We start from the raw sequence: 25184 nt of genomic DNA on the forward strand, positions 1-25184 counted from the left end.
GACTGGCTCCTCACTGCCACCACCAGGCATCAGCTTCTCCAAGCCAGAAGTTACACCATTCACACTTGCAGAGGGCTAGGAATTTCTATAAATTTCGAAAAATCTGCCTTGTCGCCTTGTCAGTATATTACTTTTATAGGCGCAAATTTGGACACAGTACACCTTTCTGCAAGGTTGACAGACCAAAGGATCTTGGACATTCAAAGACACGTCCAAGTGATTCTATTCAGCAACAAAATTCAGGCCAGATTTGCTCTGAAAGTACTGGGTCTTATGGCGGCCGCCATAACACTTCTTCCCCTCACCCGCTTTTACATGCGGCTGCTACAATGGATGCTATTCACCCAATGGTCCTTTCAACAACTTCCCATGCATCACGAGATGATAGTAACTCCAACTTGCAAAAGACATCTGACTTGGTGGATATCGTCCCCTCAAATCCATCAAGGCAGACAATTTCTTCCTCTTGCCCCGGTTGCCACGGTTACATCGGACGCCTCCCTGATCAGGTGGGGGGGGCATTATCAGGGCAGAATGGTCCATGGCACTTGGCAACCTTTCGAGTACCATCTGCACATAAATGTTCTGAAGATGAGAGCAGTGCTTTTAACGTTGCAAGCCTTCAACGACTCTCTTTCCCTGGGATCAGTTGCAGTCCAAACGGACAATATGTCCGTAGTGTGGTACATAAACAAACAGGGCGGAACCTAGTCCTATCCACTGTGTCGAGAAGCTCTCAGACTTTGGCAATGGGCAATCTCCTCTCACTGGTTTCTGTTAGCAACGCACATCCCCGGGAAATCCAACATCATAGCGGACAGATTGAGCAGAGCTATTCTCATGCCTCATGAGTGGTCTCTCAAACAGTCAGTGACGGAAGAGATTTTTCAGAAGTGGGGCCTTCCTTGCTGCGACCTTTTTGCTACACCTCAAAACAGCAAATGCCCAGACTTCTTCTCTCTCTTCCCCCTTCCAGGCCATCCCCCCAGAGATGCTCTAACCCAAGATTGGCCCCAGGGACTTCTTTATGCTTTTCCCCCTTTTCCGCTGATACCTCAACTAATTCAGAAAGCAACCGCCTTGAGAGCCAAGTTGATTCTCATTGCCCCTTATTGGCCTCAACAGATTTGGTTTCCGTTCCTACATCATCACCTCTTGGTACAGCCATGGCATCTGGACCCGGTTCCAGATCTTCTGACCCACCAGTCGGGTCAACTGCACCAATCCATTCCTTCTCTCAACCTCACTGCTTGGTTACTCCAATTCCATCCTTAGCCAGGCTTCCTATGATTTCTAATCCTGTACGGGATATCATAGTAGCTTCCCTAAAATCTTCTACCAGAAAGATCTACACTAGTAAATGGCGACGTTTCTCTTTCTGGGCAAAAGCTAGGAACATAGACCCCTATACTGCTCCAATTAATTCGGTGTTGGACTTCCTAGCTGACATTTTTAATTCAGGATCCTCTTCTTCCACAGTGAAAGTTCAACTGGCAGCCATTTCAAATTTTCATATAGGCTTTTTGGACCACAACATTATGTCACATAAACTTCAAGGCATTCCTTGAGGTATCTTTTATTGAAACCTCCTATTAGAGACCCCCACCACAGTGGGATCTAAATTTAGTTTTAACATCCTTGATTCTTCCCCGTTCGAACCTGCAGCTGCCTGTTCCTTGAAATTGCTTTCTTGGAAGACACTTTTTCTAGTTGCCATTACATCTGCCAGGAGAGTATCTGAGCTTCATGCTCTCTGTGTTCGCCCTCCATATCTAATATTCCACAAAGATAGGGTATCCCTAAGAACTAATCCGTCTTTCTTACCAAAGGTGGCATCTCAGACTAACCTAAATCAGTCCATTGATCTTCCAGTATTTTTCCCGAATTATTCTGATAGAGCTGAACAAATGTTACATTATCTCGATGTTCACCGTCAGCTGAGATATTATCTGGATAAGACAAAAAATTTTAGGAAATCTGATCAACTTTTTCTATCCTATGCAGAGAACAGGAAAGGCCTTCCAGTGTCTAAGGTAACTTTATCTAGGTGGCTGTCTTCCGTGATCACTTACATTTATCAGCTCAGAGGCAAAGAGTTGGTTTCTAACCCAAAAGCCCATTCTACCAGAGCTCTAGCTACATCTACAGCTTTTCAAGCTAGACTTCCAATAGACACTATTTGTGCAGCAGCCACATTGGGCCTCTCCTAATACCTTTGTCTCACATTACAAATTAGATTTGGTCTCCAGAGACAGAGCAAATTTTGGTTCCACCGTTCTCAAGAGTCTGTTCCATTGAGCCACCCAGGATAGAGGTGCTAGGGACGCGGTCCCATCCAGCGAGAATGAAGGCGAGATTGACAACTTAACATTTAGAAGTTATGTACCTACCATAACGTTCCATGTTAGTTGTCTTCTCTCGCCTTCTTTCTTGCGTCCCGTCCTCCTTCCCCCTAGCCTGGTCAGACCGAGAAGATTATACATTTTCTATTAAAACGTTATTATCTTTTTTCTAGCTGTTCAACCCCTAGTGTCACTAGATTATGTGGATACTTTCTAGAGGGTTATGATGTTATTTAGTATTTTTTATTTCTTCCTCCTAAGTTGTAAGAAAATACTGCTATTTCTTTAGCTACCAAACGAGATCTGAGTAATCTCCGCCTTGCATCATGGGATATAGAGTTGCCTCGAGCTGGTAAAATTAGCTCTCGAGCTTAGCAAGTGCCGAGTCGGAGCCGAGGATCGGTTCCGAACCCATCCAGCAAGAAAGAAGGCGAGAGAAGACAACTAACATGGTAGGTACATAACTTATAATTTCCATTTATTTACCTTCTCCATTACTACTCCTCTTTTCTACTTTTCCTCTTTTGTTTTCTTATTTATTTTTATTGTAAAATTGTCCATGTCTGGATGCCTTTGCCAGTATTTCTCTTCAAATATCCTTTTGTTTTTGTATTAATTAATTTTGCTTTCTCCGTTGCATAAATATTGCACCATGTTAAATCTCTCTTTCTTTCCCATGTCCATATTTCTTCTTCTGATGTCTTCTGTTCCTCCTGTTTCCCCTTACTTTGGGGATTCATTCCATTGTGCTGTGATATAACCTGTGCTAAATTTCCTACACTAAATCCTTCACTTCTTTTGGGTTCCTAATATAACAAGAATGGACCCCATTCCTAAGTCAAAGTACAACTAAAGTTCATGAAATTATTGTTTCAGTCTTTGATGTTGGCCAGAAGTGCTCTTTGCAGCACCCTCCGTGGCAAACGTAATGACCTTTTGCAATTTGTACAGAATTACATGTATTGGTAACATATCAAAGTATGATTGTAAATTCTGTTTTGTAACACTTATTGCCCCTTGTACTACTGGAATAGTCTGGGTATCCTCCTTCCACATTGACCTCGTTTCCTCCTGCAAATCCTGGTATTTTATGACTTTGTGTCTCTATGTATGTAAGACACTGTGTAGTCACTGAGTGTAGCAATTTCAGTAATCAATGCTACTTTTGTCTTCTTTTCATGGACTACTATATCTGGTTTTCTTGCATCTATTTTTTGAATTGCTGGTAGTGGGTGATACCATATGATATAAACTTTATTATTTTCAATGATGGTTTGTGTCTGATATTTCTAATGTTTTTCAGCTGTAGATCAGAGTGTGTGATAAACCTTTAAGAAGCTTTCCAGTCAGCAGGCACATGCATATAAGTACTGAGCACGTGCAAGCAAGAGTGCCATTTTGAGTGAGTAGCCAGAGTGAGAACATGCATGTGTGAAGTAGTCAGTCAGTTAGTTTAAGTTTAATGTTCCTGCTATCCATCCTGATGTATTTGTATGTAATAAAGTACGTAAAGGAACACTGAAGCCTCATCATCTTATTCAGCTATACAAGATGAGCAACATGGTTTCCGAATGGGATTCAGAATCAAAATCGTGAAGTGCACAGTTAAAGTTGGAGGAATATACAAGAGTGTATCATCCCTACTGCTTAAACGACTCACAAACTGGTCAGAAATGAATTCCAGGTATTAAAGCTTGCTTAAATGATTTTTTACTCAACGAATATAAAACGAAGTACTCAGAGCACTCAAAATGAATTTTTAATTAAACGAAATCTCTGAAACTGCGACATATTGATAAAAATATTCAAAATAATTACAAAAATGTTTGAAACAATATCCACATCACATAAAATGTACAAAAAAGGGAAAACTACCATATTTATTGCTGTGTGCTACTTTTTTGCATTAACTAAAGCTATCTAAAGTGTGCAGAGTGTTGGTGTGTGCAGTATTACAGTACAGTTATTTCGCAGAATACAGTGTTTCAAAGAATATTTCGTAAAGTGTAGTGTTTCAAAGAGCTTATTGTGCATTTGAATCCTATTACAAGTACCTGGTGTGTGTGCATGTTCATACATAATTACAAGGGCCATATTTGCATTGTGTTTAAACATAATTTGTTGGCAGGGCAGATGGATTAAACAGACCAAGTCCACTTGTGTTTGATAACAGTGTTGCAGAAAATTGGAAAGTGTTTGAGCAATAGTACGATATTTTCATGCAGGCTGCTTTTACTGACAAAGACGCACTTACAAAGGCATTTTTTCTGCATAATTTAGCAGAGTCAGAAGCCATTGAAAGAGAGTGTTCATTTGTGTATGCACCTGCTGTGTATGCAGCGGAGAGGGAAATTGCATTATAGTGGTACTGGCTGAAACCCGGGAAGACCCTGAGTGCTTAAAACGTAAATTTAGAGAAATGTGTAACCCCCAAATGAATATTACAGTGGAAAGGCACTTATTTTATACAAGAGATCAAAACCCTGGTGAAATGTTTGCAGCACATGTATAACCTACTTGAGAAATAAGGCAAAAATGTGCAGATTTGGTGATTTGAGAGATGAGTTGATAAAAGGCAGGTTGCGTGTGGTATTAAAGATGATGTAGTGAGAAAGATTTTGCTTCGAGACAGTGATTAAAGTTTGAATAAGGCCATGGAGATTTGTCAGATATACAAGCTCACAGAAAAGGACACAAATATGCTTACAAATAAGAAAAGCACACATGGCTTCTCCTAATGCTTAAGTAGATAGTATGTAGTACAGGGTTAAAACGTACAGGCCTAAGGGTGGGGCAGCTTCAGTGAAACCCAGAGCCTTTCTAGCAAAATCCAGAGCATACTCAGTGAAGCACAAGGGTGAGTCAGCTAAGTCAAAGAATGTGCCCCCACCTAACCTCATAGTCAGTTGTCATAATTGTAGTGGTAATTATGAGCCTAAAAGAGAAAAGTGCTTAGCTTTTGGTCAGCAGTGCCACAGATGTAAAAAGTGGAATCATTTCAAAAGATTCTGTAAATCAAAATAGGCTCGTTCTTTTATTAAAAAAGAGCATTTAAAGAGACAAATTAATCAATTTGAAAGCTCTGACCCTACTTGTTATGTTGATGTTGTGTCTGTGCTTGGTGAAACAGTCAATGCAGTAGATATGTGGGCAAAGAATGAAGTATTTTGTACTGTTTAGATTAATTGAAGACCTGTAGAGCTCAAAGTTGATACTGGTTCAAAGTGCAATGTTATGTCAGCAGAAGCGTTTGCTAGAATAAAAGCTGATGAGAATCTTGATTTGGCAAACTGTGTGAAGCTTGTTGCTTATGGTGGTGAAGAAATTCAAACCGAAGGCTCAATAGTGCTTTCATGTTACTGTGCTGGGAACAGCTATGACTTGCAATTTTATGTAGTCAAGAGACACGAGAAGTCATTATTAGGCCTCAGCGACAGTTTACAAATGGGACTGCTTTCATTTAATAAGGAAGTCCACCATGTAAGCTTGAAGGATAACAGCTCAAAGTTTGCCGGGACTATATTTTGCTGTCTATGCTAATCTTTTTGAAGACAAACTATGCAAACTGCCAGATGTGTACTCTATGAAGTTAGACCCTGAAGTAAGCCCAGTTATCAGACCAGCACAGAAAGTTCCAGTAGCTATGCAGCACAGAGTTAAGGGTGAGATGGACAATGGTGCAGCAAGGAATAATTTGTCCAGTTGAAGAACCAGCTGAGTGGATGTCCTCCATGGTGGTAGCTCATAAGAAAAGCTCAGCTGATATTAGAATATGTATTGATCCATGAGACTTGAACAAAGCGCTAAAACGACCTCATCACTCAATGCGCACTGTCGAAGAAGTTGCTGCTCTTATGCCAAATGCCAGTGTTTTTTCTGTCTTAGATGCAAAAAGTTAATTTTGGCAAATTTTGCTTGACCATAAATCCTCATTGCTGACCACATTCAGTATGCCATTCGGAAGGTACAGATTTCTGAGAATGCCATTTTGAATAAATTCTGCCAGTGAAGTCTATCAGAATGCAATGGAGCAAATTTTTTCAGGTTATCCATGTGCTGTTATAGTACATGATATTCTTGTAGGAGGCAATGGTGAAGTTGAACATGATAGAAACCTCAAGAAAGTTCTGGAAAGAGCTTGTGAAGTCGAGCTTAAGTTGAATTCTCAGAAATATAAATTCAGGCAATGACAAGTGACTTATGTTGGTCATTTATTTACCAATTCAGGCTTATGACCAGATCCTTTCAAGCAAACAGCAATTCTTGAGATGTTGGCTCCAGACAATGTCCAAGCCCTACATTTTCTTGGCATGGTCAACTATTGAGGCAAGTTCATTCCAGATTTGAGCCAACTTTCAGCATCGCTCAGAGAGCTGACACACAAAGATATATCCTGGTCCTGCTCAGAACAACACCAAAGAGCATTTGATATCCTGAAACAGAGAATTGCCAGTCCACCTACTTTAAGATACTATGATGTTCACAAACCAGTAACTCTTTCATGTGATGCTTCTGAGTTTGGTCTTGTTGCAGTCTTTCTTCAGGAGGGTAGGCCAGTAGCCTGTGCATCGAGAACTCTAACCCAAACCGAGATGCAAAATAAAACACAATCCCAGCTAACCTCCAAAGGTCCTCTCCACTAAATCAGTAGAATTTTGCAGATAAAACACCAGTATGAGGACCACCACGATTATGCACCAAACCGAGATGCAATATGCTCAGATAGAGAAGGAATTATTGGCAATTGTTTGCATGTTTGAAATTCCATGGCTATATTTATAGTCGACCTATTCAAATTGAGACTGACCACCAGCCTTTAGTTACTATTTTGAGAAAGCCAATGCACACAGCTCCTGATAGATTGCAAACTCATGATGCCCATATTCAAAAGTACAATTTCAATCTTGTTTACACAAAATGCAAACTTCTTTATCTTGCGGATACTTTATCCAGATTGCCCAAAAAACACTGAACAGCATGAGAATGAGAAACCTGATTTTGAAGTCATGGAAGTAAGAAATTTGTCTTCCACACATCTTGTTGAGCTTAGAACTCTCACATCTTCAGATCTAATTCTCCAGAAGTTTAACCACTTCCTCAGTCAAGGATGGCCTTCAAAACAGTCTTGCTTATCGTAGAAGTGCAGCAGTATTTTCCTTACAGAGATGAGATTTTTGTCTGACAATGGTATCAGCAGGAAAGGTCCAAAAGTAATTGTTCCAGAATCCCTGCATCAAGAGTATATTAGGATCTTGCATCCTGGCCACCCAGGAACTAATTCTACCAAAAGAAGGTCAAGAGGACTAGTATTTTGGCCTTCTATGTCAAAAGACATTGAGAGAGTACTTTCATCTTGTTTTGTATGTAATAGTACTAAACCACATAAGCAAAAAGAACCACTTCATCTAAGCCAGATTCTTGAACTACCTTGGTCGACAGAAGCTACAGACATCTTTGAATGGAATGGTTAACATTCTATTCTTTCTTTAGTTTTTTGGCACATTCAGTTGCCACCTGATTTTTATCCATAGGATCTTCATGTGCCACATTATCTTCAGTTTTATCCCGTCTCATCTGTTTTTCTTTCATATGGGAACTCATTGGCCTATCACTCTACAACATTGACTGCATCAGAGTTGCCCAGTTTCCTGTTCCAGTTCCTTCCATGCCCAGCGAGACAGCAGATCTCTGGTTCAGTGTGGGTGATGCTGTTTACAATAGGTTCTTTGCATTGTTGTGTATTTCCCTTGAGGTTATGGACATAGCTGTAGAAAGCTTGTACGTTGGGCTTTGTTCCTCCTATGCTTGGCCAATAATTTTTTTTATTTGTTGTAAAACCAATTGATATTGTGATTCTGCAAGAATGGCTTGTCTTTTGAGTTTGTGTTATATTCTTAATATGAATGGACACAGCTCACTTTTTACACCTTTCAGTATGGTTATACAGGGATTTTGTAAATAACTCTGCATATGCTATGGTGACATAATTTCATACACAAAAATTCTGAACTATTAACCAAGCACAAAACAAAAACACAAAGCACTGGAAAGTACTGTCACTCTAACACAAATTTATTGTAAGGATTCACTTTTGTCAAGATCATTCAAAGACTTCTTCAGAATCCATTAAAAACTCTCAAAAGCACAGTTTAAATACCCCTCCACCTGAAGTCACAGGACATTAAGTGCCAATGAATGAATGACCATAAAATGTGTATCACTGTACACACTGAGCAGAGTGGGGGAGGGGCGTTGACTACAACTCTGATCTGAGCTATATAAGTATCCTGGTTTTTGGCTTATTTATACTGATTATTGTTTCTAGCAATTTATATATAGCACTTTTTATTGCCTGCTGCATAGTTTTTACTGCATTTTATTGCTATTAACTAATCTGCACGGGTAACTGATTTGTTTGCAGTTAAAAGCATTCTGTAGAGTCTCTTTGCTCCTTTATTTATTTATTTATTTATTGACATTTGTTGACCGGGTTTGTACAACTGGGATTTTGTCCCATTTTCAGTGGAGACCCGAGGAGAAAAGCTCCAGATAGTACAATAAAAAAACACTACAGTAGTATACAAGCACAGCAAACAGTAGAAATAAAACTAGTCATTATCTGTTTAAAAACTTTCATTTTGTGGCTCACTGCTGTCATAAAGATTTCTGTAGTGTTTACTGTCTAAAGAGTGTAGGCTAATAGCTTTAGTATTGGTCCCCACCCTGCCTCCCTGTTGGTGTCTTGTTGTTATACTTGGTGGCTTTGCAGTTGCCCACTCCTACTGTAAATTTGATCTGGGACACTCCTCCCAGTCTAGTGTCATTAGCTTATTCTACCTAATACAGAGAGAACATCTGAGAAGGCCTTCTGTTCCTCATTTCTCCCTTTCTAAAAAAAAAAAATTGCCTGAATCTCCTTGTGTTCTGACTGTGCTTCTCAAACATTTTGGAAATATAGAGTATATTATTATAACTGTATTTGCCTTAATATTGCTAAAGCTCAAGTGCTCTAGGTTGCACTGCATCTGAATTGTGTGTTTTAGCTGCTTTTCTGTATAATAGACTTCTCTGTATATGTAGACTAGCTACTTATTCTGCTGTATTACTGCCTCTTAAGTCGTTTTTCAGTTGTGCACTTGACTTGCTTCATTTAAAAAGTTTTAAATTGCTAATTTTGTAGAGTTTTAATTGCATTTGCTGTTTAGGACTACACACTCAAGTGTGTTAGCCTTTTCTGTGTTTATTTACTGTACTATTGCATTGCTTAGCCTGTTTTAACAAAAAAAAGTACTATCTTGTTTGCTCATTTCCCACCTTTCCTAGCCAGTCCAGATCCCAGGCTTTGCTTGTCTCAGGACTTTATTTTCTGTCTTCAGAGCTATCCAGACCTTGCTGTGGTAGAGGGAAGTCTTACTGCTTACCACTGGGAGTGGTGAGCATTGTACTGCCTATCTAACACTAGAGGAGTGGTTTCCAGCTCTGAAATTGTAATTTTATTAGCCTTTTTGGGCTGATTTCTATCCCTTTCAACTTTCTGGTTTAAAAACGCATGTGTTTGCAAAGTACCTTGCCAAAGGTAAGGGAAAACAGCTTTATACTGTACAAAAAAAGCTCCTAAACAGGCATGTCAAAGGGTCAGCTTCCGGTGATTTCACCTGTCCACCTGCTGAATCTGGGCATACTGGGGCAATACAGCAACTGCCTTATGTACACAGACAACCCTCTCCTCCTACCACCCAACACTACAACCTGTGAGAGATGCACTTACATAGCCAAACTGGAAGCAAAGCTCTCTCCGGCCAAGATTGTGCTAGACAGTCAAGAGGAGAAGGTTAATACCTGCACTACACCTCAAGCAACTCATAGCCCTTCAAAACCCACACCATCAACACCCACACATAGCAACACTAAACCCACATATGTGGAGATCCTTAACATTAACCTGCCCAAGAAACAAGGCCCTCTGAAGCTGAAACGAAAACAAACACCACTCACAACCAAAGTGACACATAGCTCACAACACCAGTATGCCACCCAACAGCAGCCCCTAAGGGAAGACAATGTACCCAACACTTTAGTCATAGGTGACTCTATAGTCAGGCACACTGATGTCCCAACTCACCAGGCTGAATAAGGAGAAAATTAGTCAGCTGCCTGTCGGGTGCCAGGGTCCGCCACATAACGCATGCACTCAAGTCACACCACAACAAGTACAAATACGACTCTGTCATTGTCCATGCTGGAGTGAATGAATTGAGACGTACCTCCCTGGACTACATGAAAAGAGACATGGAAGAGCTCTCAGATCATGTGGCCCAGGCATGTATGACCCTAGCCCTGAGTAGCATCCTGCCTTCACCCAGAGTGATACCACAGGATGAAGACAAAATTATTGACTTCAATAATTGGCTAAGCTTCTGGTGTCATTCAAAGGGGATCCAGTATCTGTCTGCCTGGGAAGACATGATCGACAAACCACGATGCTTTGCTAGAGATGGTCTTCACCTGTCATCCCTGGGATTCAGGTTACTGGCTAAAGCCCTTGCCACCCCTATAGTGCCTTTTTTAGGCAAGGTTCAAAGGACAAAACCACCACCGTAACAGATACAAGCATGCAAAATCTGAAGGTAATGCTACTCAATGCTAGAAGTCTAAACCTCAAAATGCACTCTCTCGAGGCACTCCTAAAAATGGAGAACATCAATATCTGTGCAGTAACTGAGACCTGGTTCAAGGCTCCAGAGAGCACCCCCAGGCTGCAACTCTTACCACACTTTTCGGCAACAAAACCAAGACCGAAGCAATAAAGGTAGAGGAGTGTCCATATTCACCAAGGATATTCACACCTCCAGGCTAGTTGCCCAACACAATGCATCTGAAATTCTCCAGGTGCAACTAACACTAGGTAAGACTGCAATCCAAATTGTAGCTTGCTACAGATCCCCCACCGTGCCCGAAGATTCTCACTACACCTTTCTAAACATACTGGAAAATATTAAGATACAACCAAACACCCTAATAGTGGGTGATTTCAACTACCCTGCCTTTAACTGGGAAAACTACTGTGGTACCAACTCCTTTTCCCAACGGTTCTTGGAATTCATAAATTCCAACACCCTAGATCAACTAATCCATTGTCCCACCAGGGGCTGCAATATCCTAGACCTGGTCATTACCAACATGGGAGATGGATGCTCCACACCAGTGGTCACCCCCTCATTGGTCAGGTCTGACCATAAGCAAATCACCCTTGACATACACATCCCACCCCCATCCCCCAGTAAGGAAACCTCCTTAAAAAACTTCTCCAAAGCCAACTTCATGCTACTGAAGTCAGAAGTGATAAACTTCATGACACCCATGCAGACGGGATCTGAAAGTTCGACTGCAGAATCCTACACTAAGGCACTGTACGAGCACATCCACTCGTGCATGAATTGTACCATCCCAAATAGAACCAAGATGCTCTCCTCCAAAAAAAGGAAGCCAATCTGGTGGTTCCCTGCTATAAACAAACTATACAACAGAAGGAAGAAACTGTTGCAGAAAAGGAAAATCCCAGGATGCAAAAAACTCCCTCACCAGCTTCAGTAAGAAGCTGAGATCCCTCATAAAATCCTCAAAACCTAGTTACGGAAATAAAATTGCCAAAGATTCCAAAGACAACCACAAGGCATTCTATAGTTATGTCAAGAATTTAAATGGCAATGCTCAGATCTGCTCTGAGCTACAACAGTATGGCATTAAATATACTGATCCCAAGGATATTGTCAATATCCTGGCAGATCAATTTAGGGCCAACTTCTACCCCCTCTCACCCCCTAAAGGGCCCATCTCAATACCAAAAGATTGCCAAATTCTGGTAATCACGGCCACACAGGTAGAAACCGCACTCTCCAAAGCTAAGAATACAGCATCCATGGGACCAGATGACATCCCATGCTGTGTACTATATGAACTACAAAATGAACTGGCACCTCACCTAAGTGTCATGTTTAATCATAGCCTTACCTCAGGCTTCGTGCCCACTGAGTGGCGCACAGCTACAGTTATCCCACTTCACAAGGGGGGATCCACCTTGGATCCTGGGAACTACCGTCCCATCAGTCTAACGAGTCCGATCTGCAAGGGCATGGAACGCCTCATCATGGAACATATAAACAAAAACATTGGCAACCTTCAAACACTGGACCCCACCCAGTTTGGGTTTGTGAAGGGCCAATCTTGTCTCCTGAACCTGATTGACTTGAGCTGTGGACGAGGGTAATGTGGTCCACACAACCTATCTGGACCTCATCAAGGCCTTTGACACCATCCCCCACTCTGGAATCATAGATAAACTTACTAAGCTGGGCATAAATCCCTATGTCACTCGATGAGTTGCCAACTGGCTTACTGACAGAACCCAGACTGTAAAAGTAGCCAACTCCAAATCCAGCTCCAGACAAGTGACAAGTGGAGTACCTCAGGGTTCAGTCCTGGGACCACTCTTGTTTGGCATCTACTTCTCTGAAGTACAGGCCAACACTAAGGGACTCTGTCTAACAAAGTTCACAGATGACTGCAAACTGGGAGCCATTATTGAATCCCCAAATTATGTGGATATTCTACAAAAGGGCCTTACAGAAATAGATGCCTGGTGCCATAGCCATGGGCTCAAGCTTAATGCCAAGAAATGTATAGTTATCCCCTTTGGAAAAAAACATGTACCCATGAATTACCACATTTTATTTTTATTTTATTTATTTATTTATTTTACATTTGTTGACCGGGCTAGTCTAGCTGGATACATGTCCTTTTCAGGAGAGGCCGAAAAGCTCAACAACATAATGACATGACATATATACAAATAACCATGAGGAGGAAGGAGGATAGTGGGATGATGAAAAAAAAACAATTGCAGCAGGCTATAATACAAAAAATTAAAAATTATAAAGTTGGGTTATAACCAAGGGTAAGGGGGGAAAATTATTAAAGGTTGAAGTCGGAGAAGGGGGAGCAGTTAGGGAGGAGTTAGTCAGGTTAGGATTAGTCTGGTTCAGGACACAGCCAGTGTGAGTTGTGATATTTTATATTTATTTTGGATTTTTTTAAATTTTCTTATATTATTTATAAAACAAGGATAAATTCCAAGGCTTTCAATTGGAAGAGAATTAGAGGAATTAGCATAGAGCTTTAATTGCTTTAATGGTGAGTATTTGAACACTGTTTGGTTTACAAGGTTGTTAGGGTAAGGCAGTTGTTGTTATACACTATTGTGATCTAGTTCACTCTGGGTAGTTTATTATTTTAAAAGTTGAGGTTCCAAGTTTTTAGTTTGAGAAGGGTTTTCTTTGAGAAGGTTTTTCTTTTCTTATAGGCCATAAAGGCAGTGGTGAGTTCGACATGGAGTTCTGTAAAATATGGTTATAGGCAACAGGCAACATATTGAGTATTGAGTTCACGCTTTGAGGTACTGGGGAGGCGTACAAAGAGTACGGGAGGAGAAGGAGTGAGATGTGTTGTGTGTTGTGAGAGTGAGTTGGGTGTAGTGGTAATTTTATTAGTATTCTATTTAGGGTTTTAATGGTATGGTTTTTAATTTATGGTATGGCTGATGTTGAAAGTCAAATTTGATGTTTGGCCGGGTGATGGTGACAGTTTCCTGTTAGAGACAGGTTCAATGACAGTACCATTGATGGATTCAACATGAAACAGGAAAGAAGATGGATTTTGAAGTTCTTTTATTGGTGGGGTGTGGTGTGTGTAGGTAGAATAGAATAGAAGTAGTTTTTTGATGGATTGAACCATTTTTTCACTCGAGTTTCAGATTTTTTTTGTACTTTCCAGTTAGTTAAAAAAACATGTACCCATGAATTACCACATAGGTGGCGGTACACTAAACATCGAAAGTGTGATGAGAGACTTAGGGACACAGGTAGACAGTGGTCCCACCTTCGATAACCACATTGCCACAACAGTCAGGAAATCCTTCTGTGTGACACACCTCATCACTAAGGGCTTTTCATCCAGAAAAAAGGAGGTCATTGTCCCACTGTACTCATCCCTCATTAGACCCATTATAGAGTATAATGCCCCGTTTGGTATGTACCTCACAAGACATCTCCAACAGCTGGAAAGGCCACAGAAATACCTCACTAAAAGAATCACAAGCCTAAAGCAGATGCCATATGCTGACCATCTAAAAAAACTCCAGCTATACTCTGTGGCATATCGTCTACTCAGAGGCGATCTCTGCTTAACGTACAAGGCCATGTCAAACCCTGAGCTGATAGAAATCCCAGTCCCTCAGAGTCACACGCTCCAGGGATCTAAACCTTGTCATCACAATGAATAAAACATGCTGGAGGGATAGGTTCCTGAACCAGAGACTCCCCATACTCTGGAATAGACTTCCCATACATGTCAAGGAGAGCGCCTCCTTGGCCCTCTTCAAAAGGAACCTTGATGATTGGATGGGAGATAGGAAATTCACCCCGGGGATCATGTCAGTCGCCCTGCTAGACAGAGGTCCAGGAAAGTAAATATTATGGGAAGAAATATCCAGGGAATTGTTATGGCTAGCCTTGTAGAGGCCCTAGGGCCGTTAGCCTAGTACCAACCTATGAACCTATATATATTTAAACATACAATATATAAAAATACCCAAAAAACAAATAGACAGTAGTTTATGTAATATGTAATAAAGTATTAAAAAAACTTATAAATTCAAACTGCATATGATAAAAGTTTTAAAATACTAGAAATTGAAACATGTTCATTTAAACCTGGTGGCATGCAAGCATTTAACCTGAGTTGCCACAGAGCTTCTTTATGCTCAGTCAAATCAGACCAAGGACCACCTAAAGGATTTTTACACACTGAATGAATCCCAAGAAATACAAATTCATGTTCAGGATGATTAGCCACATGTTTGTACAAGGAATTGTTGGACTGTTCACTTTTTATGTGGTATAGATGTTCATAAATACGTTCTTTAAATTTACGCTTTGTCGTACCTGTATAAAATTCCTCACAATTCTTATGCATTGCTAAACAAATAAGGCTGATGGAGTTACAAGTGCAATGAAGTGAAGTATAAACTAACTGTTAACCTTAACCACAACTGTTTCCAAAATGTGTTTACATTGGGCACAAAAGCCACATTTATATGTGCCCTTCCTCTTGTTGGTCAAAACGCTAAATTGGTTTTCACTCCCCAAAAATTCTTTTAAAGACCTGGCTCTCTTAAGTACAATTCTGGGCTTAGGTTCTACCAAGTCTGTTCTTCAAAACAATGAAATATTTCCAGTTGTTGATCAATTAATTCTCTTGTGTGTAAGTAGTAATAAACAAACAAGAAAAATCCTCATTTTGCTTCACCCTACCAGTGGCCTCATTGAATGGTTGACCCAATAAAAGGACTGGTAAAAACGCACCCTCCTTTCTTTTCTTAGATAGCTCTGAAAAAATCTCAAAAGTGAAATCCTTGGGGTGCCGTCTAGCAATAAACATGCCCAACAGGTTATTACCCTCCATGTCAAACATATTATCATCTGATATCATTTGGGCTAACCTAATGAATTGCCCCTTAACAGTCCCTCTTTTTTTTGGTGTTGTGGTTGGCAACTGTTGTAATGCAAAAACAATTGGAGTAAATAGACTTTCTATGAATCAAACTAACAGTAGCTCTTTTCTCTGGATCTTTTGAAACCAGAACATCTAAATAACTCATACTATCCCTACTAAATCTGTAAGTGAATTTTAGAAAAGATGTGGTAGTATTCAGATAGTTTACAAACCTGTATGCACAGAGTGACCGTACTTTCCAGTGCTTCATTTTATTGTTATATGCAATGTTGATCTAATGTTGTAATTTTCATTCATTCCTGAATTGATGGGTCTCAGATCCACCGTCTGATCTGGCTCAGCCACATTCACTTAAACTTTGGGATCTGACTCTCAAGCTCTTCCCTTTACAGGGCCACAATGCCTCAGAACCGTGTAATACCTCCAATCTCATTTACCAGTTCTTCCCTTCAGACGGAGATCCCACTCTCTCAAGCTTATAGGGTGTTTCAATAAACTTTTGTGGGTGTAATTAACTAATTTTTATTACCTTTTGTCTGTGTTTGTTGTAGCCATACTTTCCCCTTGGTGCTTCGGCTCTGGACAGCTAGGGCCCAACTACTCTCTCACTGCAGGAGCCGAGGCAAAGTCAGGGCTTGGCAGCTCCTGGAGCTTCAGCTCCAGTGCAGCCAGCAATGACTTTTCCTGGCCCTTCTGCCTTTGAAGTGGTTTAGAGGGCTTTCTCTTACCCTACAATGCAATCTGCTTATTTCTTCAGATCCTACCCCTATTCTGCCAAGAGATCGGTGTTCTGAACTTCACCAGCCTACCCCGCAGGGACAGTTGCCCATTCAGGCTTCCAGGCAGTTCCTCAGCAGGAACTTCCCCTCTTTTCTAGTACCTCTCCAGATCATCCCACATAGATTCCTGTCAGGAGTCTTTAACTGAAGACACTGACTTCAGTCAAGGCGAAGGGTCCCCACCAGAAGGCATCTCCTGTGGAGACATTCTAGAGCTTCTTAGCCAGAAAGGTGGATAGTCTTCTGATCCCCTTCCCAGGAGCAGTCAGTATTCCTGGAAGCCTTTGGTTTGGCCCATCTACATCTTGGGTTACCCCATAGACTGATGACCTTATAGATCTGGTGTCTCACCAGTCATGGAAGGAATTAGATACTGTAGAGGCTATTCCATGTCACCCTGGTAAACGTTTCACCCCTCCCAAAGACAGGCTTTATTGGAGTAAGGGAGTTCCTGCACATGCCATGGTTGTGGTGGAGGCCGCTAAAAAAGAACTGGCAGAACAGAAATCTTCATTCCATTCCCCTTACAGGGAGTCCAGGGCATTGGACAAATTTGGAAAGCTCATTTCTGCCTCCAACTCTTGTGCTTAGGTCACTGAATAATTTGGTACACTTCACTAGATTGCAAAGAGATTTGATGAAATAACTCTCCAAATCTCTTCCTGGGTCCATGTCTGTGGAGAAGCAGAAACAGCTATCATCCCAACTAGCCAGCATTCAGTTTATCTGTAACATGTCTATGAGATTAATCTATCACACAGCTGAAGGTACCTCACAGGCAGCAGATTCAGGCAAAGCTGTATGGAGACATGTCTGGATGTGCTTAAGCAATTTTGTGGAGCCCTTAAGGTCTTCATTCATTAATGCTGTCTTGGATAGATGATCTTTGTGTGGGCCAGAAGTCAAAGATACACTTTTCTGCAGTGAACAAGATGGAAAGACCTTGTCTGCTGTGATCCTTTTCAGGAATCGGTGTGGAGGTAAAAAGATGTGGTTCTAAAAGTCACAAGGTCCTTTACAGGATTCACAAGGGAAACTTCCCCTAGAGGAGGGGGGGGGGGTGTCCAATGGAAGACATCACCCACACGGCTGAGGAGGCTTGCCAAACCAAGAGTTTCAAGATACCTTCTCAGATAAACCTTCCAGTGCTTCTGAAGGGTTGCCCGACTGCTTTTCTCTGGAGGCAGCCCGGGGGGCACTTCTCTCTGTACCCAGAAGCCTGGGCATCAATCACAAATGACATTTAAGTGCAAAAGATTATATCCACAGACTGTTTCATTCCCTTTTTGCAAATCCCACCACCCAAATGGAAAAGGCTCCTTGACATTCCTCCCAGTCAGCGGGGATTAGCAGCCTTAGAAATTCAAAAGCTGCTAGAGAAACGAGTCATTCAAGAGGTCCCACCAGACCAGAGAGGATTCGGAACTTAGTCAAGGTTTTTCGAAGACAGGGAACCTGAGACCCATTTTTGACTTCAGCAGTCTTGATCAATTTGTAAAGAACTCCAAGTTCCACATAGTCACAGTTCACTCCATTCTGCCATATCTACAAAAGGATGATTGGATGTGCTCTGTCGATCTCCAGGACGCATACTATCACAGCAGAATCTGCACTTTTGGCTAGGGGCCAGTCACTATCGGTTCAGAACCCTGCTCTTTAGTCTCACCACAGCCCCCAGTGTGTTGAAGTGTATGGCAGTGGTGGCAGCTCACCTAAGGTTGCTCAGATTCAGAGTGTTTCCTTAGCCAGACAACTATCTTCTCACCACCCCAACCAGGTATCTCCTCGAAAAAGCCAGGAACTACTTGCTCCAATTATGTTACTCTTTAGACATCACAATCAGCTATGCCAAACCCTATGAGAAACATGTCCATGTCTTGGAATTTATAGACATTGACCTGCACACCATCAGTCAGTTTTTTTATTTTATTTTATTGAACAGAGCACAGTATGGGTGGCCATGGTGGTGCAGTGGTTAGCATTGTCGCCTCACAGCAAGAGGTTCTCCGGTTCGATCCTCGGCTTGGGTGCCTTCTGTGCGAAGTCTACATGTCCTCCCTGTGGTCGCGTGGGTTTCCTCCGGGTGCTCCGGTTTCTTCCCACATCTCAAAGACATGCTGCAGGTGGATTGGACACTCTAAATTGGCCGTGAGTGTGTGTGTGTGTGTGTGTGTGTGTGTGTGTGTGTGTGTGTGTGTGTGTGTGTGTGTGTGTGTGTGTGTGTGTGTGTGTGTTCCTTCTGTGGAAGGTTGGGCGCCGGGCTGGCAACTCGACACTGTAAAACTCCACTGCCAATCATGAGCGGACAGGTGATCCGCTGTGGTGACCCTTAACTGGGAAAAGCCAAAAGAAGAAGATGATCAAACAGAGCACAGTCTGTAAGATTGCAGGTGGGACAGATCCTTTCACACCCCTCTCCCCCAGCAAGCCTGGCCCTCCAAGCTTTAGGATCAATGACAGTTGCTGTAACCTTTGCCCTGATAGCTCAATTCTATATGTGTTTTCTTCAGTGGACTCTGGATGTTCAGTGGTTGATTCTTTAACATTCTCTGTCCACATCTGACAAAACTCACACAGATTTGCAGAAAGTACCTGTTATGGTGAGTACAATCCAGTAAAGTTTGTCAGAAATGTCCCTTTGTGTTTCCACCCCCCCCCCCATAGCCACAGTGACCATGGATGTCTCCCAATGGGGGGAGGGGGGATTTCTTGGGATGGACAGTCTAAGGCGCATGGTCCCTTGAGACCAATTTGCATGTCAGTGTTCTGGAAATGAGGGTTATCCTTCAAACCTTGCAGGCCTTTCAGGACTTCCTCCATCTGAGAATGATTGCTATCCAAGCAGACAACACATCCCTGGTTTGGTATATCAGCAAACGGGGGAACCCGATCCTATCCCTTTTGTCAAGAAGCAATGAGAGTGTGACAGTAGGTGATCTCCTCCAACTACTTTCTTTTGGCAACACACATTCCAGAGATATCTAACATGGTAGCAGACAAACTCATCAGGTCCATTCTGATGCCTAATGAGCAATCTCTCAATCAGTTAGTGGCAAAGATGATTTTCCATCACTGGGGTCAACCTTGCTGCAGTGTATTTCTCTCTCTCTAAAACAACAAGTGTCCCAGGGTCTTTGTCCTAACCCTCTGGGAATCACTGAGAGATGCTGTAGTCCATGTTTGGCCCATCGGTCTCCTTTACACTTGTCCCCCCATACCTCTAATCCCCAGATTTCTACAGAAAGCACCTCAGTTGAAGAGCAACGTTATCCTCATTGCACCTTTTGGCCTTGCCAAGTGTGGTTCCCTTTTCTTTGGTCTCCTCTTCAGTGTCCACTTTGGATACTGGACCCCAGTCCAGATCTGATCTCTCATCCCTCGGGGATGGTGCACCCAGACATTGTGAGCCTCAAATTAACTGAATGGATTCTCCAGTTCACTAGTGGTTAGACAGCTCAGGCTTTCCTCCCTGGTCTGCCAGATAGTACTATCATCCTAGAAAGGCTCCACCAGGAAAATTTACAAGAGTAAATGGAAAAGGTTTTCCAGTTAAGCCCATCAAAGAGAATTGAATCCTTATACCGCACCTATTTCTGCTCTCCTGTATTTCCTAGCATTGATTTTTTTAAGAATGAGCTAATTTTTCCACCATCAAAGTTCAGTTAGCAGCCTTTTCGAATTATCATACTAGACACAATGTTTCTCCTCTGTCTTCATCCAAACCATGCAAAGTTTTCCTTAAAGGTACTTTTTTGCTTAGACCTCCAGTTAAAGACCCTACTACACCCTGGGATTTAATCTTGTTACTGCAAGGTTTAACTCAGACTCCCTTTGAGCCATCGGCCAATTCTAATCTCAAGTTTCTTTCTTGGAACACTGCCTATCTTGTGGCAGTTACCTCAACAAGACAAATGTCTGAATTTCAAGCACTCTTAAAAATCCTCTTATTTGACTTTCCATAAAGATGGGTTTACATTAAGAACTAATACTTCCTTTCTGCCCAAAGTAGCCTCAGAGGTGAACATCAGCCAGGCCATCAGTTTACCTGTTTTCTTCCCTAACTTCTCTAACAAAGGTGAATATATGATTCACCTTTTAGCTGTGCATAGACAGCTCTATTTTTATCTCCATAGGACAAAAGACCTCAGAAAAACAGATCAGTTGTTCATCTACTATGCCTTCAGCAGACTGGGAAAGCCAGTTTCCAAAGTTACCGTAGCAAAGTGGTTTACAGATTGCATATCTTTCCTTGCCCAAACCTTCTAAAGCTCACTCCACTGGATTCATGGCTACTACTTCTGCCTTTTGGTCCAGAGCTTCCTTTGATATTTGTGCTGCAGCCACTTGGTCCAGTGCTCATACCTTTATTGCTCATTACACATTGGATTTGATATCCAGAAACAGGATCGCTTTTGGTTCTGCATTACTCTGGAATATCCTTCCATGAGGACCACCCAAGGTTCACGTAGCTGGGGACTCTGTCCCATCTGTTGAGAAATGAATGAAAATGACAACATCAGATATAAACGTTATGTACTCACCATAACTGTACATCTGTGTTGTCCATTTTCATTCTTCCTCAACTGTTCCCCCCACCTCTTCCTCTGGGAGTGACCTGATAGTGAATAAAGAACTTCTGATGTCCTATTCATATGTCGCAGTATTCATAACATAAAGGAGTCTGCCGCCGGCTGACTCGTATGTCCAACCAGTATACAAAAGTCTAATGCTCCTGTAGGGTACGTGCAGTGTCGCACGTAGCACTGGTCCTACAGTGGTCATAAAATGATGTTGGGTATAAAGCAGACATTGGCACGTACCAAACCTCAAAACTTTACTGCCACTAGATCCTCTTCTCCAGTTGTCGCTCATCAGACAAGTTGCAGATCCCAATCAGATAAGTGTCCCGTTGGATTTTTTTTGTCCTTATTGCTTTCTTGCTACTGTTTTTTTTTTTTGAGGTTAGATGTCAGCTATTAAGGATAAATGTGTCAGTATGGAAGGCAAATTCCACATAAGTACCTTTGTCGGCCCTGACAATGACCATACTACTTGCCCTATTTGTAAGGCCTTTGTCCCCAAGACCCCATGTAGCCGTTTAGCTTCTCTGAATTTCTGTCTAGAAAACCAGCACCTTAAAAGTCTCACACAAGACATGGAAGGTACGTCGGGCCCTTCAGGTCGGGCGTTAGCTAAGAAGACCAAGAAATCTAGGCCTGACTTACCTGCTACTCCTCCAATTCTGGGCATCTCTCCTGAGGCTGATGTTGGCCCGGAGATCATTTTGGAGCCTTTAGTCTCTCTTTCCATGGGTACTGGTGTGGAGGCAGTGAAAGACCCTACTAGCATGTCCTTGGGAGATATGTAGACGTCTGTTCCAGATGTAGGGGGGGAACATTGACTCATTGTAACTGAAGGCCCACGTGGCATTCCACAGATCCTTGCCTGAGAAGATGTCCCTTCTAATATTGAGTATAGACCGATGTCGGGCCCATTCTCCTTCCACCTCATGGATGTACCTCAAAAGGAAAAAAGCTAAGCATGCTTCCCCTGCCCCCAGGAACAGCCAGAGAATTGGCAGGCTTTTTCCTCAAGGGCTGTTCAGTGCCTTTATGGCCCTGAGACAATCATCAGCTCTCTCCCTCCCTTCCACCCTCTACACCACAAAAGATTTCTGAGTAGCTTTCTTCATATGAAGAGAATTCTTCTGGGGATGAATCTTTGGCTTATTCTGCCCAAATTTAATCTCCTCTGGGATATGCTTCACCAGAAGAAGAATAAAATGGAACATTCCCCTGGAGAGAATATTTCTTTTGGGGAAACCATTGTAAAAATGAAGGAGTTCTTTAAATGGGATTGTTCTCAGGTGTTAGACATCCAAAAAAGGTATTATGACCTGCTGCAGATGGACTCTCCTTCACAGTCTGCCATACCCCTCATTCGGCCAGCCTTCCTGGATGCATTCTCTGCAGCCTCAAAGTGCCATGACTCTCAACCTCCTGCCCCTAAAAGACCAGACAGGTTTTATAAAGTGCCAGAGGATTTACAATTTCTGTCTAAATGCATCTCTGTAGACCCTGCCGCTATTTCAATGTCTGCTGACAAGTCCTCCAAGTTGCTGCCCTCCACCTCCTTGCTCCCTTCAGACGAAGAGAGTAAAGTTATGGAGAGACTGGGGAAGAAAGTTTATACTTACACATCAGCAGCTCTGGCATTCAGAGCCATTAATTACCAGACCCATATGGCTAAATACTCTTTGCTATGGCTCTTCTCTCGGACACTGGTAAGCTATTTTCAGAGCTTGCAGACTCTCCTAGTAAGGCTAAGCTGTCCTCCATCCTTAATTCCTGTGCTCAAGTTACATGGCATTCCATAAAGTGTAGCTTTGATGCTGTGGAGACATCAGCCAGAATGGCTGCATCAGGGTCAGTTGTCAGGAGATACTCTTGACTCAGATGTCATCCTTTGCCTGATGACATTAAGGCAACAGTCATGGATGTTTCCCCTGGACAACAAGGCATTATTTGGTACCTCTGCTGCAGAACTCTTTGTCACTACAGCAAAAGGGTAGAGAGCTGCAAGACCTGAAGCACCTTTGTGTGTCCCCAGTCCCAAGATTTCATAGGAACTACCCTACTAACACCCAATTTGTAAGGAAGTCTTCCAGGCCCCAGTTTTCTAAGGGCAAAAGAGATGCTAGGAAACAGTTTTCCTCCAGCTACTCAGAAGCAGCTTTTACAGGCGAACCAAGTAGTCTGTGACTACCTGCCCCCCTTGCACCCTAACTCCTCTTTCCCTTTGCCTTTCTGCTTGGAAACAGATCAGCCAGGACTAGTGGGTCCTCTCATTATCCTTTGAGGATACTTTATGGTGTGGAAAATTCCTCCTTCCTTCAGGGGTATTCCACAACCTCCAAGAGAACAATTGGAACTCTTGTCTCAAGTCATTTTCACTCTTCTCTCTCAAGACATTATTCAGTAGGTGCTGCCCTCCCAAGTAGGAAAAGGGTTCTACTCCAGGATGGTCCTTGGAGACCCATTCTAGACTTATCCCATCTAAATATTTTCCTGAAGATTCCCACCTTTTGCTTGTAACTTTCCCTATTCTTCTTCCCCAGGCCTTTATTGTGTCCTTGGACATCAGTGATGCTTATCTTCGTATTCCCATTCATCCTAGGTTCAGGAAGTATCTTCACTTTGCTATTGCTTCCTCACATTTTCAATTTTCTGCCTTATCTTTTGGATTGTCTATGGTCCCAAGGGTCTTCACAAATTGCTTGGCTCTTGTCATAGCCTTCTGCAGGCTACAAGGCATTCATATTTTCCCATACCTGGACGATCTTCTCCAGGCTTAGACTCCAGACACACGGGCCTGTGGAAAATACGGCCCAGACCACAGAATCCTTTATAAACACATTCTATGAACACCTTCAGGAATGCATGGATGATGCAATCCCAAATAAAACAAAGACCCAATCCTCCAAAGGCAGACGTCCTGTCTGGTGGACCCCAGCCATAAACAAACTATACAATAGAAGGAGGAAGCTACTACATTATAGAGCAAAATCCCAAAAAGCGAAGGCATCTCTGATCAGTATTAGCAAAAAACTATGGGCACTCATAAAATCGTCTAAGGCCAGCTTCGAGAGAAAAATTGCACAGGACACTAAGGATAATCACAAGGCTTTCTTTAGTTATGTTAGGAACCTGGGTGGGAATTCCCAGATATGCTCAGAATTAGTCCAAAATGACAAAAAATACACAGAGCCCACAGACATTGCCAACATCCTAGCTGACAGGTTCAGTGCAAACTCCCCTGCCCACCAAAAGAGCAAATATCTATCCCAACAGAGTGCTGCCCCCCTGACATCTCAGATGCTGAGTTAAGAGCCGCCCTCTCCAAAGCAAAAAACACAGCATCAATGGGACCAGATGGTGTCCCGGGATGCATCCTACATGAACTCCAAGAAGAGCTAAACCCAAACATAAAACTACTGTTCAATCTTAGCCTTACTACAGGATATGTACCCAAAGAGTGGCGTACAGCAACAGTGGTCCCTCTCCACAAAGGTGGTGCCTCAACGGATCCTGGAAACTATCGCCCCATAAGCCTGACTAGCTTGGTCTGCAAAGCTATGGAAAGGATCATCATGGACCTCATAAATAAAGATGTTGGGGACCTACAGACACTGGATCATACCCAGTTCGGCTTTGTTAAGGGCAGATCCTGCCTCTTAAACCTGGTCGATTTCTTTGAAACAGTCACTAAGGCATTTGACGAGGGGAAGGTGGTCCACACAGCCTACCTGGACCTCGCAAAAGCCTTCGATACAATACCCCACTCAGGCATTATAGATAAGCTCACCAGCTTAAATATAAACCCCTATGTCACTAGATGGGTTGCAAACTGGCTCAAGGACAGAACCCACATGGTTAGAATTGCTGGAGCCATGTCAGACTCCAAACCAGTTACAAGTGGCGTCCCACAAGGCTCA

General features: G+C 42.3%; 1 protein-coding gene across 2 annotated transcripts in view; it reads left to right on the forward strand.

The window, feature by feature from the left end:
* The window catches only part of ARFGEF1 (ADP ribosylation factor guanine nucleotide exchange factor 1), a 4299619-nt gene that overhangs the window by 766148 nt on the left and 3508287 nt on the right, over window positions 1-25184 (forward strand). The window lies entirely within an intron of this gene.

Source organism: Protopterus annectens, chromosome 3.part1 (genome assembly GCF_019279795.1).
Source record: "Protopterus annectens isolate FY-2018-M chromosome 3.part1, PAN1.0, whole genome shotgun sequence".
Taxonomy (NCBI): Eukaryota; Metazoa; Chordata; order Ceratodontiformes; family Protopteridae; genus Protopterus; species Protopterus annectens.